At 46.0% G+C, this 20,878-nt stretch overlaps 1 long non-coding RNA gene across 5 annotated transcripts in view; it reads right to left on the reverse strand.

Moving 5' to 3' along the window:
- The window catches only part of LOC308180822, a 48,308-nt gene that overhangs the window by 6,191 nt on the left and 21,239 nt on the right, over positions 1-20,878 (reverse strand). For 2 of the 5 annotated variants that reach the window (XR_013941201.1, XR_013941203.1), the window contains exons 2-3: positions 11,946-12,034; positions 11,396-11,521 (exon numbers count right to left, since the gene is read on the reverse strand). This is a non-coding gene — a long non-coding RNA (uncharacterized lncRNA). Of the gene's footprint in view, positions 1-4,997; positions 10,289-11,395; positions 11,522-11,945; positions 12,035-20,878 lie in introns of those variants that run through there. The other 3 variants (XR_013941204.1, XR_013941202.1, XR_013941205.1) reach the window with 3 other exon arrangements.

The following is a 20,878-nucleotide window of genomic DNA, read 5'->3' on the forward strand; positions in this document are numbered from 1 at the left end:
AATCCTTTGTGAAATGAGGTTATAATGCTAAATAAAAACTTCTTACTCTGAAATTTAAAATAAAACACAGCAATTAGGTGATTCAAGCAGTGAACATGCAAAGAAGGAATCCAACTGAGTGCCACGTGATATCCAAACTGAAAATGCAAGTATCACAATAACATTTCTTAGTTTAGAGCTTTGTTCTTGCTATGTGCAAAATGCCAGCTCAGTGTAGTTGGCCCATTAAATTAAATCTACCCTCCTATATGAACATGCTTGCATGTTGTCTACCTCCCAAACACTGTGGCGAAGTTACATGGTGTGGCTAAGGTCAGCCTAACAGCTTGCTGTCACTGGAAGTGTATGGTTACATTTCGCTCTCCTCTACACAGTTCCTTGTGCCAGGTCTGGCACACATTTCTTTTGGTAGAAAACCATCTTAACGAGCAAAACTAATGTCCCCCTTCTTCCCCTCTCACAAAAATTAGTTAAAAAAGAGTTGTGAGAGCAGTCAGCTGAGTGGCACTCACAGGTGTTACTGTAAAGTAGTTACCATTCTGATTTGCTTGGAGTGCTTGGATCTGCTTCTTTCTCTGCCTAGAGCTATTGTTACAGTCACAATTACAATAATTTACAATAATTTTCAAAAGCATTAGTTAAAAACCAAAAACAAATAAACAAAACAAAACAAAAAAAAAACAAGAAACCCAAACTCTCCTTTAACTTTTTAGCTCAGGGCAGTAGCAGTTTTCTATTTAGTTAGGGGAGCCTAGAATTAAAAACTCTTTTTCTGTTTATTTGCCTTGTGCTTTCTGAGATGTTAGGCAGTACCTAAATTTCACTCTTGAACCATTCCCAGCACTGCTGGGAATCAGGAAATCACTGATTTGAGAACTTGACTGAGATTATTCCCTAATTGCTCAGATTTCCTGCTCCTGACATCTACCAAAGCACCTGACAGCCTCAGGACCCACAGTACGAGCAGTGCTACACGTGCATGCAACTTCTCTGCTGACTTGCTGTTGTCATAGGGCTTATAAGCTTCACCTGACGAAACCTTCCCAAAAATCTTAGGTTTCAATTTCACTGAAGGAGATTTGCCTTTCCAGGTAGTATCAATTATTTTTATTTTTTTTTTTTTTTTCAGTTCTGAACCGGCTGGCTTAGATTTCCCTGTGAAGGCAGTAGAGAAATAAGGCACCCGAGTAAATGAGTAACAGAGGGCTGGAAGCAGTGCTAAGCCTGCTGGGTGGCCAAAGCTCTCTGACCTCAATGCAGAGACCTCGCATGGCCGCAGTCCACCTGCGCCTCAGCCTGGACTCGCCACATGTATTTAAGAATAGCTGATTTATTTGTTTTCCTCTTATGCACTGTTCCAAAATAATTAGGAAGAAAATTTGTGGCTGGGAGGGAGTTAAGAATGGTACTTTGGGAGGTACAAGAAAACCACAGAAACCCTGATTCATCAAATTCGCTTTCAGCTTGTTTGGCTGCTTCTCTCCTCCCATCCATCCCCCCCCTTTTTATTTTTTCCAGCAAACTTCCCTCAATCATCCTCCTAGGTTACTTGCTTCACCCATTCACCTCCTCTCCCCTTTCCCTGCAAGGCTCTCGCTCTTCTTACTCCCCCCCCCTTTTTTTCTCCCTTCTCCAGTCTCTTACTTCCCATTCCTTTCTCCCCACCAGCATCTTTTGCAAACACCACGACCACTAGAAAATGACTGTGGGCTGGAAAGGGAAAGAGACAGGGCAAGACAAAGGATTATGGGTCAAATGAGATAGGAGAACACTTTTCTGTGGAAAACTCTTAAGGAAACAGACTTGTCTTTTCCAACCAATATTCTCTTTAAATATATATATATATATATTCTATTGAAGCATTTCACTGGAATTTTAATGAAATGAAACATATGTTCATAAGTGTTGGTACATTCTCTTCTTTGCCCCCTCCACTTTCTTCCTTTTTTTTCTGACCAAAACCACAGTGCGGTGCCCTGCACAAAAACACATAAGCCACTGCCTTGCCAGAGCGGACAGTGACCGTAGTACAAATGAGAATTTGTACTGCTGCTGCCATAAACTAATTAAAAAATCATCCCAGAAAGCACATGACATCTTCCATGGCCCCTCCACTGCCCACAGCAGAGACAGTTGGAGGAAAGGGGCTCGAAAACAACACAAAAAAACCTGTTGGAACAGCAACAGTGCGAAACATCCCAAAGAAAGCAACCAGTATGGGCTGATGAGTACCCAAACCACCAGCAGGGTGCCCTCCCAGGGAAGCCCGTTCGAGCCCCCCGGCAGGCCGGCCGGCCAGGGGCAGCAGCCAGCAGCTGGCACTGTTGCTCCACTGGAGGAGCAGCCGGGAGCCGGGGGGCTTCTGAGCATCCCTTGCACACCAGTACACCCGTGCGGAATACACGCTTCCTGCACGGACATCTCACGAGGAAGGAATAAGATTTACATCACGCATACACACACCACCCTCGCTTAGACCCTGCACCCGCAAATCTAATCTGGTCGGTGAGATGGGTGGAAAATAGTGACACACTGCAAAAAGAAAGTGGGAAATTCAGATTAATTTCCAGTGCATCACAAAGCAGCATGGGACAAAACCCCTCATGAAAGCAATGAGGTACTCTCTGTAAGGATAGCTAGGACATGGAAGCTTTCTTCCAAACGAGAGGGACTCTCCTGTCCTCCAGGGGTTTGCTGTTTGCAGCGCAGCCCAAAGTAGCAATAGCTGGTGTTAAAGAGTGAGGTGAGGCCATAAGAGGGAATATTACCATGGGAAGTCATCCTTGCAGAACTCACTGATACAAAGAAATAGGCATTTACTATCTTTTCCCACGACAGAGCCCTTCAGTAGTACCTCACATGCCTTAGAGAAGTCACAGCACACCAAAAAGTAAAATAAAATCCTGTGACTTTAAAACTGCATTTTTTTCAGGTATTAATGAAGTTAAAATAACATACACTTGTGCAGGAAGGACAGGGAGAGTCTTGGGGCAAGGGGGGGAATAGTACCCCCACCCACAAATCTGCTCTTCACATACTTTAGTACATTTCTTGGCAAAATATTAAGTGTATGAAAGCAAGGAAGAACAGGGAAGAATTAAATAAAAACACGAACTTTTTAAAAAATCTAAAATTACACATTGGAAAAATCTGGGAGGTGAGAAGGAAGAAATTAAATTGGAAAAAAAAAAATCAATGTGAATCCACAGTAAAGGAACCACTTCAGTACATCATGCGGGGAATTTTAGCCAGCCCCAAGCACAAGACAAGCTTTCATAAGCTTGTCTGAAGGAAAGGTAGGTGTCTGAGCTCTGCCTGACATCATAGAAGGCTGTTCTGTAATCAAGGTAATGATTGGCCTCAGGCATGTACAAGCCAGAAAGTCAGAGAAAAGTCTGGGCTAAATAAAGAAGATGGACAAGGGTGAAGGATTATTACCCAAGGTCTTTCTGCTGGTCACTGGTTTTGAGGAGGTTTCCTCATTCAAGGAAGGGGAAAAAGAAAAAAAAAAAAAAAAGGAAAGAAGAAAAAGAGAAAGAATTATTGAGAAATAGGAAAGAGACATTCAAGGAAATTAATCAGTTCAGGGGGTTTAGAAAAGAAAACTGTCCAACAAACTACAGCAGAAGTTTCCCTCTGCCCCCCCCCCCCCAAAAAAAAAAAAGAGAGAGAGAGAGAAACAAGAGACAGCTTTGTCTAAATAATGTGCCACAAGAAAAACACACCAACAGCAGCAGTGAAATCCTCCCCTACTGTGACTGCAGCAGCAGCAATTCCAGAACACATCGGGGGGCATGTATACATTGCATTTGGTTTATTAGTCTGAAAAATAAGTAATTAGTTCCTTTGCATTGAGGAAACATGATGCATTTCTTGGACTGGGGAGAAAGAGGAGGTGGTTCAGCAGTACATTAACGTGTCTGCCTGTTGCAATGGTCTTCAGCAGCATCGCTTGGGAGCTGCACCTGAGTTTCTCCACCAGTTATTGGCACAGCCCCAAAGATCATTTTGCTAGAAAGGAATCTTTCTGCCAGCACGTTCCCTCAGAGCAAACCTACCACCAACTGCAAAATATTTAATCTTTGTAAATCCTAAAAGAAAATAGGATAATATTAACAATCCCCCCTTAATCTTCCTTCACTATTTATTTATTGTATCGTGTTGCACTGATACATGCAGCTACATACATTTGCTATAGTCTCAGCAGCATGTAAGTGTGTGGAAAAGGGGGATATGGTGCTGTCTCTTTCAGCTTTACCCCATGATAAGGCCCCAACGACTGCCTGAGGGGAGGTGATATGTGACCACGGAAATCAGTGCATAGCACTGAGAAACCAGCAGCCAGTCTGAGAGTGCCTGTGCTGTGCAGTGGGGTCTCACAGCGCTGCCAGAGCCAAAAATGTCTTACATATTCTGTGGAGCTCAAATCACTCCTAAGATCTGGGGTCTCAGTGCAGAAAGACAGAGGCCATACACAGCCTATCAGGCCAAGTCAGGACGACAGCATCAGTTTTGTACCAGTTACACCATTTCTGCAGCTGGAAGTCTTCCTGTTGTCACAGAGGGATCCCCGCACAGACTGAAAGCTGGAGTTCACCTGCATCCCGTAAATGAATTTGGTGGGTTTCTTTTTCAAGGGAAACATGACACAAGGCACTTCTAATCTCACTTGTGCCCTCCACAAAATCACTCTGGAGGAAGCTGTAGCAACAGCGGAAAAACCAGATCCCTGTAGTTACGAGGAGATATGGATCTTGAAATACCACCACTAGACGTCCCCTTAGCTCCAGCCGGCGGAGCAGAGCTGCTTCTGCAGCCCAGGGAGCCTCTTCCCGTCTGCACGTAGCATCAGCAGCGAGGGCAGGTCAGCACGGGTGAGCAGCGCAACAAGGACGCTCAGGGCCCCTGCCTCCAGCCCGGTGGTTTCCAGCTCACGGTAGCTCCACAAGTGGTTTAAGGATGACAGTCACACCCCAGCTCACCCAGCAGATACATACCTTAAGTAGTAGCACCTGGCTGAGAAGAAGGGGTTCATTCAGGCCTGGTCGCAGCCTGCCTTGGCCACCCCGACTGCCTGGGGAACGCCACTGAGGTGATTTCCTCCGATACCTTCATGAAGAAGCTGGTGTAAGGCAAAGCAGCCGGTACAGGAGTAACGCCAGCCTGCACTCTCTGTGAATCACCCTCACCTTTCAGAGGAGAGACTCATACATCTCCCACATCCTGCCCGTGACATGAGGCGAGATAAAATATGCTTAGGAGGCATGACCTGGCCTGTGGCCCGGCTGTCTGACCACAGTAACCGCACTCTTTCCTTATAAACAGGACACTGTTCCTTCTGGGTATCTGTGATTTGCTAATTCAGCTTTATTCAGCTCACTAGACATTTTTTTGAAATGAATTCTCCAAAATCAAAGCAAAGGCTGTGGAATGCTGTCGGAAAGCACTACTTTTCCTGCCGCTTTGGTAAAACATGGAAAAAACTGCAGTTGCACAGCCTCTTGAAGAGGGCTGTTCAGACACCTGAAAAGGTGTTTGAGGAGACGTGCCTGTTTGGGAGGTGCGTTTGTCTCCCGAGACTGAAACTTACTCACACCTTACATCATGGAGCACTAGAGTGACATCGCCACCATCACCTCGGTCACTTACAGCAGGAATGGAAGAAGCAGTTGACAGCTGAGGTAATTTCTGCACAAGTAGAGTGTCAGGAGAGCCAACTAAATGGCCCTGGAGAGGATTTTGGTCTGGTCTCCAGTTAAAGCAACCACCATTAGCTTCCTCACTATTTATTGTCCCCCCTCATTAACATTACTGCAGTTATCTCTCTACCAACAGGGGATATTGTAAATAACTTACCATGCTACTTACCTGGACATGGCCATTAATAATCACCACAAGATTGTCTGCTATCTTGCTGTGCTCACATATTTCACATTCTCTCTTTTACGCACTCGAGGTCGCTCACCCTCACCTGAACGAGGTCTCAGTCACTGCTGGGCCTTGCTCCAGCCACATGGCAGATCACAAGCGTGTTATAAGGGAATAACTGCTTTGTAACACATCTTCTCGTATTCCTTTTGCAGTGTCCATGCACTGCCACTCATTAAATACCAGCAGCCAGAACACCCTGAGGTGCTTTAAGACCATACTGGTATGGTATAAGCAGAGTTTTCTGTCTTCCAGCCAAGATCCTGCTCAGCCAGAAATGCTTGCAAGTCACCTTCTGAGGCCTGAGTTAATTTTCTTTGCTTCTGTGTGCTCTCTGAAATACAAACACTCAATGTTAAAGCAGGCAGAGCACACAGAAAGCATACACAATTATTTTGGGGGCCAGGGTAAGAAGTAATAGTCTTTAAATGACAGGAAGACCCATGTGAAGTTTGAAGGCCTGCTTTCCAGCAGTAGGGATGATGAAGCAGTGTGGCGGAGTGCCTGGGCATGACGTGGGACCTTGATCCTTGGGCGTCCTTGAAAGCGGCCCTGAGGGACATTTGCCAGCAGTCAATTCTCCTACTAAATATGCCTCACGGCCCTATCACCCCTGATGCCACAGCTCCATGGGGTAGCAGTCTTGTCCCTTAATTTAAGATGACATATATTCCATGTGGAGACTGTGACAATAGTAGTTGCAGGACATGCAACTCTTTCAGACCTCAGCTGGGGTTGTTTTATGAGGACAATATTCAGATCAAAAAGGGGGCAGAGATAATCCATTCCTCTGCCAACCCCACCCTCCGTAAGTAGATGCCAATCTTTCTTTGGACTTTGTCTCTGAGTTAGAAAGGTAACCAGAAGGCATCAGATAAGAAACTGGACACGACAAAATAGACAAACAAAACCTGAAGGACTTTGAAAATAAACACACAGGGAGTGAAGGCACTTTCAGATGGATTCCTATGCTTCAGCGCATAGGAAGGCCTGTGGCAGGAATTTCATTTAGGAGAACAAAATGCACCACTGAGATCTTTATAACAATCTCTAGCCTTTCTCTGTGGGGCTTTTCATCCCCCACAGAAACCACAAGCTACAGAGGTGTCATGCTTTGGGCACCACACAAACACAGGACAGGTGCAGGAGTGTCATGAATGGCAGTGTAATATAAACAGAGATAAGGGAAGCAGCAAGCAAATGTGAATGCACCCCGATGACCAGAGAAATCCTGGCTTTCTTCCTAGAAAAGCTGTGGTACCACCTGAACCAAAGAGGATCCCAGAGCAGAGGACAACATACTGTTAGGCAACATGCATGCTGACTAAATAAATCGAGTAAGAACTTCATCAGCGTGACAAAACAAGACATCCAGATAAGCGCAACAAAAAGGTTTGGTTTAAGAACAACGTACTCACAGCACTGTAAAAGGCCATTTAAACAAACTAAAAACAGCTAAGTTGATTTAACTTAATAGCTTATGCAGCAGTGCCGTGCCAGCACAGCAGAGCCTGCTCAGAGCGGAGGACTAAGCCCAGGCGCATGCCCTCCCGAGGTACCTCTGCAGGCAGAACCGAGGGGACGCCGCAGTGGGACAGAAGCACACTGCTCTGTGGCTTGGAGGTGGCCCTGATGGACACCCAGCACCGGCAGTGGGTGCCCACGGGACAAATGTCCACCCACAGCAACTGACACCAGGTCCTTCAAGAGATTGAAACCTGCTCCCGAGTCTGCCTGTCACAACGGCCGGCTCTGCTTTTCCTTTCCAGCTGAACGTGGTGGGCATCGTGTCCTTCTTACCGCTCTCTTTTTCCCATGCATGCATACACAAGCATACTAAAAACCTCCAGTGTCCCCTCACTGCAGTTCCCTGGGTTTTGCCTTCCAGCAGATTTCCTCTGCAGCTGCCAGCTCTTCCTCAGGTTTAAATGTGCCCTTTCACGCTGGTCACTACAGAAAGGGGAGAGTTTTCCCTTTTCCTCCAGCTAAGCAAACAAACTGAATCATCACAGTGCAAAACATGACTGCGTTTTAGCAGTGGCACTAACATGTGGGGGAAAAGGAGGTTCAGATGGAAAGTCTTTCAGCTCTCAGTGTCAAAGTGTAACTCTTCCTGGACCCATGAATGGACTTTTTTTTCCCATTGAACAATTCTCTCTCCTACCACTTCAATGCCCAGCTGCTATCAGTATTCAAGCATGCAAATCTGAGTGAGCCGCAAAAACAAGCGCTAAAAACCTCCCTGGGAAGAAAAATGCTGTTTGTGCAAACTCTCCCATTCTTCTCTCAGCCTCCACCCAAAGGCTCCCCTAGCAGGTGGTAGGATGAAGTGGGAGAGGGAAGATGACAGCTTATCATTACGCACTCTTTTCGGTGTTTTGCTGAGCTGGGAAGGGACAGAACATCAGGCACATTCCCAGGCACTCTGCCAGGCTGGGGCCCAAAGGGTAAACAGAAAGTAATACACAGGATGCAAAGCATCTTTAAGAAAAAAAAAAAAAATCAACACCAGATGGTCAATGAAATGATCCAGAACAGGAGACTGTGAATGAACATTTCGAGTTCTGCTTTAGCACCTTATTAAACATATAAGGATCTGTGGGCTGCATTCTGGGAGAGCCATGTCAGACCAAGATTTTGGAATACCCCATCTCCTCTGCAGCCACCATGAGACAACCGTGGCACCCGAGCACCCTGCTCCCTCTGGCACTGCAACGGGGCATGGTCTTCCCATTTCTTCCCCAATCAAAACTCACTTCCGATACCATTAAACAGTAAATCACCACAGGTTCTGGCTGTTTGTTTTTTAACTGAAGCCTCGTATAACAAAGCGTGCAAACCCCTGACGAAAGGCATTTGTGCGCCAGTGTGGGTCGATACCATAGTTTAACACAGAGCAGCTTTGTGAAGGGAGAACAAGGATACTGCAGTGTGCTTTAGGGCTTTTGCTTCCTATGGCCAGCCCCGGATCTCTGTTCTGCGTTAATGAACGGCTGCTGTATTCTGCATCGGGGTGGTCCAGTGGGACAGCACTCGTGGGACAATTCAGAGGGGAACTGCTGCATGCGAAGTTCCCCCGCTTCTCTGGCCACTTCATATGAACAATGCTGGCAAAATCACCCATGCGTATCACGGAACCTGGAAGTCATGCTGCATCACTTAGGGTTCATGCTGCTTGGTTTAAAGACTCAGTGGGCAAGAAAAGGGCTCTGCTTCTCACAGAAATAAGCTCTCTTGTGCCCAAAAGGCAGTTACAAAAGCAGCATCTCTCCAGCAGACAGCTCCAGAAGAGCTGTAGGACTGTCACAAAGGCTCCTCATATGCTGCTGCATGCAAGAAGCCACCCTCCCATACAAGCCGTTCCAGTGATTTCCATTTGGCCTCGACAGCCTCCTACCCATTTCAAAAAATACACCTCTAAAATTTGAACACTGAAATTAAACTGCAAACTTCAGAAATTTCCATGCCCTCATCCTTGCCTCTTTCAACAGAGAAGTGTGCATTTGTTCTCCAAGAGGTTGCAAGCAAAAAGCTTGGGAGCCGCTAGAGGAGACTGCAATGCTGATATCATGGGAAGGAGCCTGGGAACTGTGAGTCACAGCTGAGACTTCCTGGGGATCGCTTTGCAAGAAGTCCACAAAAGCCTCAATGGTACAAGGGAAACCAGTTCCTCTTCACCTTTCTGAAAAGGAACCATGGTTTCCCAAGCTTTGTTCACACGGAGTTTTCTATAAGTTTAAATAGCATATCACAAACGTGTGTGAGGAGGTGTGAAAACCGTGTATTAATCTCAGTCTGCTCTTAATTTATCTCTGAGCTAAAATAACTCACAAGCCAATTATTTGGGGGGAAAAAATAATTAAGTCAGTATCCTAATGAAATAAGAGGACAGGCACTTGCACTAGTTCACTGGAAACGTGTTCAAATGCACAGCTTTAAGTAAAAGGGTGCAGCTCTTCTCACACACACCTGGACAAGCAGCCTTGCCTAAGGATGGGCTTTGGGAACAGAGTGCTGCAGGCCAGCCCAGGGAAAACCTGGCCATGTGAATGTGTGCTATTTTTTGTGCTTCCCTCCTCTCCCGTGCTTGCTGTCAGCCCTTCCTGGTCACCACGCTGCCTCCCTCAGCACACATGGAGAGCGAGCTCTGCCTCCTGCCCCACTGGCCTCCGACAGCTGCAGTCAACCCACTCTTATCTTCCTTCTCCCTCCCTTGAAAAAGCAAAGAAAACCACCAAGCATCTTCAAAGCCAGTTACCAAGCAGCAATGAGGCAGAAACCCCAAACAGAAACATTGCTGGTGAACCAGATTATTTACAGGCTCAGGATCAGCAAAGCAAACACATACCCAGTGATTGCTCTATACTTTTAGTTTCTATTTTCTTACCTTTTTGTTTTGGCACAAGAAAGAGCTAGCGTGTGACTGGAAGGTCAGGGCATCTCCAGTTACAGCAGCATCTCAGAAGCGTTGTTCTAGTAAGATGATATCCTGCACAAGCCACGCTATGCAAAAAGCGGAGCAGGCACAGGGCGTGGGATGCAAAACACTCCAGGCACAGAGATATCCACGCTACCTTAGACGACCGTACCCCAGCTACGGGTCCTGCCTGAAAAGCAGGATGTTAGCCCAGGCTAACCTCAGCATTGCCAAGGCAAAACCCCTAGGGACACCCAAAAGAGAGAATCCCCCTGCAGTGGCTGCCAAGCCCACGCAGCCTGCCCCATGCACAGAGCTGGCACCTCGCGCCATGTCACAGGGGGCTCCTGGTACAACTCTGGTTTGGGTAAATCACATCAACGTACTGACTTCGGCCACAGAGCAAGTAGGATATCCTCACCAAAAGCTGGGGAGACGGCCATCCCCCCACACAGCCTTCCTGCTATCGCCACCCATGATTTCTGCAGGTGTTTGCCCAGGATTTCCCACCCTAGGAGTGCTTCTTCCCTTCTTTTCTTCTTGGTTTGAATCCTCAAACTCTTGGGTTTCACACAGTTTCAGAGGAGTAGCAAAACATCCGTGTAGGTTCATTACACGCAGCAGAGGCTCTCCAGAAGGTTCATAAACCTTTCACTAAGCTGGCTGGAGCTGCAGTTTTGTACCAAAAGACCTGAAAGCAACTTGTCTGCTTTTCCATTTCATAAGGAGACTTCTGCGCAGCTCTAGCACTGTTATTGCAGCAACGACCTTTTGAAGCGGCTACTTGGCATGTGTTTTCTGTTTACTTTCTAATAAAAAAAGAATCGTATGCACTGAGTTTTCTAAAAAGCAATTGCAGCAGCACTCAGCCACAGGGAAAAACTGTAAAAGTCCCTGATGCTTTCTGTTAACATTGCATTCAGACGGCTTTGTTCACAAATAGAGCTGACCTCTTATTTAATTAAAATTTTTAAGAAATAAAATCTAGGAAAGTTTATTGGCAAATACATTTGCTGAGAAACAAACAGGACTGTGATCATTTTTACTTACATACAGACATTTCAGAAGCGGCTGAGGAGATGGTTTTCAGTCTGCAGTTACCAGAGGGACTCATCGTGGTTTAGACATTGGATCCTGCTCCCACTGAAATTTACAGCTGAACTCCCACCAATGTCACTAGGAAGAAGAGCAAGAAGGAGTACTCATCAAAAATCTCAGCTTTTTCACACCATGATGGCTAACCTAGAGCTTCCCTGGCCACCATAATCACATTTCAATAGCTCAACCACAGTAACAAAAACCCCTTTCCAGCTCTTTAAAGACTGGCACAGCAGACAAGCTCACAGAGGCGGAGGTCAGCTCTGCATCTGGGGGCAGCCCAAGCTGTGACTCGAAACCAGTTGTCCCTTCACCTCTGTCCCCACCAGTCAGGGCGTTATCTGCTGGAACCTCCCCAGCTTTCTTCCTACTAACATCCATCAAACTCTCCTTTTGCTCTGATGAGGAATGAAAACCAGACATGTAAATTCTGACTTTTTCACAAGAAAATTTTCCATTGCCATTTCCTACCAATCCCCCTTGTTGCCTTATTAACGCATACCTATTTCAGGGACACAGGCTGCCTTCAGAGTCGTGGAAATGTAGGTAAGAATTGTGGAGCAAGGGAACAGCATGCAACGCAACAAGAATCTAGATAAGATGAAAAATTGGACTATCGATATTTGTACAAATGTGTTTCTTTAGTATATATATGAAGATTTCTGCAGAACAGAGTGTATTTCCAAAAATGAGATTGTCCAGAAGGGAAAAACAGGACAAAGTGAAGAAAGGAGGAGACAAAAATAAGAGATTTTTTAAAGAAAGGGACCTTTAAAAATACAATGGTGGGGCAGGCTGTAGTGAAATTTAAACACCAGCCTGCAGTAAACTCCGTGTAACAGGATCCCTGAGCACGGCGTGGCTCTGAGGGGGGTTTCAGCTCCCATTTTCCAGGCCTATCTCTTCAGCCTTGCTTCTGTCACATAAACGAACTGAAACGAACATATGTTTTTAGGTTTGTTTCTAAAATAACCAGAGCAAAGCAGAAATACTGCACTGCCCACACCAGGCTCCCCCCACCCTCCTCGGGGAAAAGAGGAGAGAAAAACCATGCGTGTTTGCCACACCAGATGAAGTGCTACGGTAACAAGGATTTATGCTGAAGGGAGCCAAAGAAATGGTCCTGTTGGGTGCCAGCTGGGCATCCCAAGGCTCTCAGTCCAGCCTTGTGGCATCCCCCAGGCACGTGTCAGCCCCACCAGTAGGTGGACCACATCCAAGGGGCTCCAGGTGCCAAGGATCTGCTTCTCTCCTTCAAAGGATGCTAAAGCAGCCCAAGAGGTGCCCTGATGGGCTCCTTCTTAAACAGCAAGGATCCTGCAGTTTTAATCTCAATAACCACTAAAAAACTGTTTAGAAGTAAAGAGACATGGATGGATCTGACAAGGAATAAGCACAGACGGGGTTAAGGGTGGATGAAACCAGCCACTTCCCAGAGAAACAAGGGACAGCAAAAAGAGCACACACAGTCCATTTTGTTTGATTCCAACAAAAGCAATTTCTGTTTAAAAATAAAGACATGAAGGAAATCATCACAGTGAAGACATCTAGTCCTAAAAGCCACACCTTACCAATCTTATTCCACACTGAGCAGGCACTGTAACCTCAGGGGTACTCACTTTATTTCCAGGTTTGTAGCCCAAGGGACAGGTTTGTGACTTGGGAAGAGGGGGTGAGCCCAAGGCTCTGGCAGCCTCCAGCCTCTTAGTCCCAATCTGCCTCTTTCCCTGAGCTGCATACACCTCAAAGCAAATCCTATGACCCAGCATCAATGTTTTCCTGTAGTTCCTATACATATTTCTCATATTGTTGCAAGTATACTGTTACCCATGAAAGCCAACTGTGACTGTATCTACATCACTTGTCTCCTTTCTGCCTTAAACACTGAGCCCCACAGAGCCTTTTCATTTCACAGAGCTGCTTCTCCGTTGCAAATCCAGGCTGTTGCTCTGCATGGAAGAAAAAAAAGCATTTTACACCCATGTCTACAATAAGCAGAATAATATACCTGAAATGTTAGCTTGACTTTTCGTGCCGCCTCAGTGGAAATCAGACATACAGACTATTTAATAATTATTATTACACTGACAAAGGTACTGTCTCAATTCTCAGTTTGGAGACTTAATAGTTTTCAGGAAGGACTATCTGAAAGACACACCATCGAAGTGGAAAGAGAACCCAAAACTTCCTGTCTAAAATGTCACTTAATGAGACTACGAGTAAGATTTAAAATATACCTATACATTAAAGGTGCTAGGAAAAATAATTTTCCATTTTAGAACATTTTTGTTGCCTTCCTACAACAGCATGTGCATGACTTGAATTGCTATCAGTGTACAGGGCCAGCATCAGAAGAGCTTATGTAGCTACTTTTTTCAAAACGATTGAAAGTTTCAGGATCAAACACTTCAAAGGTGCTTTGCCAACAACAGAAGAAAATTACTTTGCAAAATTTTAAAAAGCTTAATTTGGCAATGTTTCTTTAATTGGTTTTAAAACGCTTAATAAAATTTTAATGATACGGTCCTACCCTAGGGCCACTGTTAATCCATTATGGCTATGACAGACACTAAGTAACTTGTGGGATCCAGAAAAGAACATTTTGTCCTTTATTTCCCCACCTATTAATGTTTACTAAAGTAATTACAGAAGATTTAATAGATCTTCTCAGAAAAATAGAAGTTGCTGCAAGCTCCCCTTTCTTGTTATGACAGGCAGCCCACGAGCTCCTCTGGGTTCCATCCCCAGCTTTTCCTCCCCCCGCTTTTCTACTCTTACGCAAACGAGGAATTGCTTGTCTGCCTCCATTTCCTAATCTGAAATTGGACTGCTACCACTTGATTTGCAGAGATGCTGCACAAGTCCTCGTAGAGAGGAGGCTTTCGAGCACAGAGCGGTGTGCTGCCTCCCTGCACAAGATAGCACGAGGCATGGGAAAGTGGTAGAGCGAAAGGACAGACCTTCAATAAAAGGCAGATAACTCAAGCCTAAGCTTGAATAAACCTGACAATGAGGTTCAAATGAGCAAGGTAGCCTGGAAGACTAGCGATAGGCTGGCAGTGCTTGGCAGAATATGATAAGCGTGTTACACAACGTACCAGGAGATTTCCCAATTTTCCAATGTACGTGTGAACATCAAAAATTGAATGGCAACACGGGAAAAGCAGAAAATGACTAAAGGGTGGGTATGGCTTTGGTTTGGTTTTTACATGTACTGAAAAGCAGACAAAAGGAATGGTTGTTCTCAGCTGAGAGGGTACTGAGAGGACAAACCCTTGTGGTCTGCGAGCGGCACCTTGGTAATAAACATGGCATGAGAAGGTGAACACAGCTGTAAGTCCAGCCAGACACGATAAAACTCGTAACACACAGGGACCCTCTTCCTCAGCTGCCTAGATGGGCTGCTTCAGCACACGAGAGTTATTCCAGCATGCCAGCTCCAGGAAAAGGCTAGCCCACACAAAACCGATATTCTCTGGTCTTTCACAGCATTCTGGCACACTTTAAAAAGCACACAGGTAGACTGAAATGCATCAGTGGGCTGCCTAGAAGCCTACTCTTCTAAATTCCCTGTTTTTTCCCACTAGCAAGAGGCACCAGCAAAGCCTTCAATGCTGCTTATTTCTAAGGCATTCACAGGAAATACCTGCAAGCAAAGAAACCAGCAGGCTGTCAGGCTTTACCTGCAGGGGTCTCTTTCCAAACTAACCGTTTCCTCCTCCTGATGTTGGCTCTGGCCCAGGTGAGATGTACTTCATGGGAAGAGCTGCCACCATAGGGACCTGAAGCTGGAAGTGCTGTGATAAATGGGGACTGGACACTTTGGCAGCCTCATCTCCAAACCTGCCTTGCTTTCACCCTTTTGAACAGTACAAGACAGGGGGAAAAGCCTACAAGTGCTTACACCCTGCTATTTTATCTCAACACCATTTGCCAGGTGTTATGCCATGGAAAAAATTTGTTCATTTTAGCACGCTGCCCCAGTTGCAACAAAGGTGCCTGTGTGGCTCTGCTGCAATTAGTCAGACATGTCTGCTTGTTGCTGGAGGCAAGGAAAGAAGCAACATGCCAGCGAGACTCTTAAAGCAGGTAACACAGAAAACATCTGTTTGTTCATCGCAAGGAAGTAAGATGATAGCTCGTCAGAGCTGAACTGAAAAGACCTAACGTGCAGCCCTAAGGTGGACCCAAGAGAAACGTGTTAGGTTACCTGTAAGGTAAACCAAGAAGATGGCTGGAAGAGTAGTGCTGCACAGAGGTGCGGGGAGCCCCCGACCCAGCTCTGTATGAAGAGGAGGCAAGGAAAACCTCAGGTTGGGGGAACATGTTAAGATCTGATGATGCTTATCTGATGTTAAGATCTCGTGCTTGTCCCAAGAGCCTGATTTGGAATAAATGACTCAAGTGGAGACATGGTCCTCTCGGTGAGTCACCTGCAATGAATTAGGAGCAAAGCAAAACAAAACAACAACAAAAACCACAATGCCGCCCCAAAAACACACTTTAGCCACTTGATACAGGCATGAACTTCTTCCCACTGTGGCTATCACTCTTTTTGATAAAGAAGAGACCTGAGAGGGAAGAAGCTACCACTGCTCCCCCAGCCCCTGGCCTCTGTCAGCAGAAGGGTCTGTGAGGCACAGCCACATCTTCTCCTGCAGCTCCTTCTCCGAGGGCTTATTCAGAGCTGGGCGCAATGCACGAAGTATTTTCCACCAGCATCAGGTGGATGGCATACTGGAAATCCTCAAGACAGGGCTTGGATTTGCAGGATGCCAAAGGGAAGATTATTATATCGGGCAGGATCAAATAGCCAGCCAGACTAAATGAGGTGAGATATGAGGACGCTTACTTAGGGCCAAAGGTTAATGCCTCCCCACATGACAAGGGCTGGTATCCGAAGAATCCAGAGGCCACCATGCAGCTACTGACCTTTGCCTGGGGAGCTGACAGACAGTGCTCACCGGCTTCAGGATCATGCAAGTGCCGCAGCAGAAACTGAGATACTGTTGCTAAATGAAAGTGATAGCATCAGTAAACAGACCTGGGAAAAAATAAGCTGCCTCTGGCTTGATTTATTGCGAGCCCGGCTAGCTGAACTCAAGCACAAGGACAGAGCCCGAAAGACAGCAGGCTCACGAGACGGTGCCTCCATTTAAATGATGTTGGAGGACTAGAGGATTACTTTTCCAGAGGATCAGAAGGATTACCTTTGCAAACAGAGCATCTCTTTCCCTCCCCTGACAGCTCCCAGACCCCAAAGGGTGATGCTCTGGAGCCTTACCGAGGAGCCCAGCGGCCAAACCTACCCCAAAGGGGAGCAGACACACTTAGGGACTGTACTGCCTGTGCTGGCCACCCTCCTGCCATGCCATAGGAAATGCAGTGGCAGCACCTGAACAGCCCAGCTAATTTTGCCTCTCATGTTGTGAGGTTTTCCTTCCATCCCTCTCCCTCAGGTGGGGAGACATCAAGACGTCACACAAGTCTGCTGCCTCTTGCATTCATGCTCGTAGAGCATCCCCCGGGCTCCACACCAGCTCCAAGGGGAACGGGGACAAACCGGGATGGCCGTGGTGGGACCAGCCCCCGGGAAGCCTCCGTGCCTGGCTGGGTGTAAGCACAGCCCCACGGCCGCTGGGAGCAGCTGGAGGATAATGCATAGCAGCTGCTGGCATTCCTTGTGTGCCCTGGGTGCAATCAAGCCCAGCAGTCGACTGACTTTTCCAGCGTTACTGAGAGCAATGGAACAGCGTCAAGGATACCTAGGAATTTCCCTTTTATCACAGCTGTAGCCACAGCGCGTTTATAGGAAGCAGAAGGGTTCAGTGGCCCAGCCATCAAGTATTTTCCTAATTCTCTCCCCAGCACAAGTGGTAGGCACATTTTCTCCCTCTCCTCATACTCTCCTTATGGATCCAGCACAAGTGCTGTACCAGTGCTGGAAAAATGGGGCCAGCTGAGGTTTTTGGAGGTTATGCATTGCTTTCTGGGTCTTGCAGTGAAAAGTTTCAGCAAAAGCACACGTGTATTATACTGCCAGTACTACAGAGCTGTAAGTCAGACACCATTTGATAGCAAACTTCAAGACTCCAAGGCAGGACTGAACCAAACCAAATCCTGAGCAGACATAAAAATTATTTAAATAAACCAGAGCATGTCACTTAAGCGTTTCATTGTTTGCAAGGTAGTTTATATGCAACAGTGGGAGGCAGGGGAAAAGTGTTTGCATAGAAATTCCTAAGAAGGCCCATTATATCACACTTCCCAACAAAGCCCAGGCTGTTATCCCAGCTGTAATCAGTCTCATTGTGCAACAAACATGATCAAAGGGAAAAGATCTTGAATGTTCCCATACGAGAAAACCCTTGGCCACTGAGCGAGGAAATTACCCGGGCAAAATAAGGTATCACTCATCTCACTGGCTGTCCTTGAGAACTAGACCAAGGCATACAGGAAGATAATTAGAAGCTGAGAATATGGAATTAGTAGATACTGCAACATTTTTTTCCAGATAAAAAGCATTTTCCAGCTCAGTTTAGACCATTTGTTTCTATACTGAAAAAAGTGTTAAGAAAAAAATCTCATTTCATTTCTAGTTCACCTACAAAACACTATGCAGACTTATTTCTTAGAGTTAAGAAGAGAGATTGGAAGTTTCTCTTTATATGTATTAGTTAATCATATTTAGTGAGGTAAAGGGAAAAGAAATTTGGTCTTAACACGTGCTACCAAAACCTCTAAGCTAAATAGTTGTAAATATACATTATAAATAGCTATTCCACAAGCACAATGGATGCATGCTAGTTTATATGAGCTATTAAAGGACTAGGCTGAAAATATGCAGACTTTAAAACCATGTTTTAAGTTCTAAACAAAAACACATGCAGAGTATGCATTCTAGCAGATAATCACACGTATGAAGCACAGCTCATACAGAAAATAGAAACAGTGTAGCAACATGCGTTTTTTGTCTAATAGAGAAGCCCATATAGTATAAAAACACTTCCTATTTTCCTTCTAAGAAAGCTAACTTTTTAGGCACTACAGGTCACCAACCTCTAGAAACTCACTAATCTAATCTGCGATGTGTAAACACACGCGAATTTACAAGATCCAAGAGAATGCTATTTTTAACATCTTCCCTTGTCCAAAATATCAGCTTGCTAAAAAAAGAAAAAGGACTGGCAACCCACAAATCTCAGGAAAAACACGAAACCTAAATGCCCGTCCTTTCCAGTCAACAATTCTTTCTCATTCCCGTTTTTTATCTTCCAAAATCCAGGGAGGCTGTATTTAAAGGCCACAACACATTTTCTCCTGTTTCTGGGATACTCAGCAATTCAATGCAAAGTGAGAAAAGGGGTGATCTCTTTCCTTTAAAAGACTGTTGACAAAGTTTGTATGGCTAAGGGGGCCATTAAGCACTTTCTTTAGCTGAGATTTCTGCTATTTTTAACAGGAAGAAACCTCAGCTGTCTGATCCACTTTTCCTTTAAGATCTTCTATGAAATCATTACCTGTTGTGTGCATATACATGGGAACAAAACCATTAAAGTATAAGCTGCTGCTTTTCAAAACCCTGTTCTCTACTGGTCTGAGATGACTAATGGAGCTATAAAACTGCACTACCAATCCAGAAATCATGAATATACCTTAGTTGCTTTTTTAAGGTGTTTTTGTGTGCTTTACAAGCCTTGCTAGAGGCTGCAGACTTGTGCCGATAGGATGGTAATTCTCATTACTTGCTCCTAAAGCCAGGCTGAAACCTCATTGTTTTTGTTTCCTAGAGAAAGAGCTAAGATCACATCTGCATTTTATAAAAGCTCCTGAATAGTTGCTGATCAACAACAACCAGCAGCCAAAGCTTTGCCTCCAGAAACTTGCATTGTTTTTCAGTTGGAGTTGCTAGATACAGTGTCCTCGTAAAAAATCTGGTTAAGTCATTTAAGCTCTGAAGCTGAGAACTATACTTCCCTGAACAGCTAGCATTAATTGTTACTAATGAGAATTATATCCAAAGGATTCTGGACTGCACTGTTCAGCTCCATTTTTTCTTTAAAGGATACTCATCATCAAGCTAAAATCCACCAGTACTTCTAGATTTTGTGAAACAAAGCTATTTTGAGCTAGTAACTCAGAGGTAAATAGGGAAAAAAATACATTTTTTGGGGGGGGGGGAGTTATTATAAGATCTGTGCAGGCATTAAAACAGTAGGGCAGGGAGCCGGAGCTGCGATGGGAATTAAGAAGTTGCATGTGTAAAAGCGTTCACGCTACTCGCTATTGGCTAGGGCTGGGGGAGGACTCATAAACCTCGCTGCGATTTCTCCAACCAGCACATGGGCTGAATTTTACAAGGACCAGGCTCGCAGTGAACCAGAAGAGAGGCAGCTGATGCCTGCTGCCTGGGGGCTGCCGGAAACCCCCACCACACCGAGTGCCGGGGGCTCGCAGCGCAGGGGGCCCTGGGGCTGCCAGGCTTTCCTGGCAGACTGCTTTTCCTGACCATTCCTAGAAGCTGGAGTTGTTCTCCTGCCCCAGCTCTCTTTTCTGTGAATTACGGCAAGTCCATCAGCCCCCCTTTCTCAGTTGTTGGGGCTCCTCGTGCTTTTTCACGTACCCAGGACAGGCACCGCAGGCACAGCCACGTTGTGCTTAGTTTGCGGTCACGCAGAGCTCAGAGCACGCAGAGCTCTGATGCTGGAGCAATGGATCCAGCTGCTTGTGCCCCGACCCCAGGGCAAATGAGTGAGCAGTGCCATAAATCCCCCACAAACTGCTGGGTTAGGGGGAATGATTGGAAAAGTGCTGGGATGGGCTTAGAGAGCGGGAGCTCAGGGGTAGGAACCAGCCAGGGGCAACGGGGCCTCTTCACACAATACCAGTTGTGGACTGGAGATGCAGGTGCCCCTGAATGTCCTCTGCCACCTCAGACTTCTCTACTCACACCACTTCCATCTCACTCCATGCTGTTCTCTGCTGGAAACAGGGCAGAAGTAGGTCTATAGCTAAGAGCTGCGGCAGGCTGTTCCACGCGCTGGCATCGACTTGTCCTCCCACAAACACACAGAGTACACTTACGCATGGCTGGCATGGAGGGAGGAGATAAGAGCTGCTCCTGAAACAAGCAAATTGCAGCCAGTTACTCTGGGGAGGCATGGAGGAGGTCACTGGGTTCCCTTCCTCCCTATCCCGTGGGAACCCCTGCGCTCCCAGGCACCCGCAGCTCATGATAACGTGGGACGGGGTTCAGCAGGTCTAAGCTGCCTACAGTGCCCACATCCAGGCTGTAGTTTGTCCCAGCTTTGCTCCCCGAGATGATAACTTGGCCACCTTACAGCTAGATCTTTGCAGTACATTGTGCAGGTGGTCAGAAAAGCCTTGGCCTCAGTTCACTTCCCAAGGAACACTTTACACCACGGCGTGCTATCC

The sequence above is a fragment of the Anser brachyrhynchus genome (genome assembly GCF_964034855.1).
Source record: "Anser brachyrhynchus genome assembly, chromosome: 1".
Classification (NCBI taxonomy): Eukaryota; Metazoa; Chordata; class Aves; order Anseriformes; family Anatidae; genus Anser; species Anser brachyrhynchus.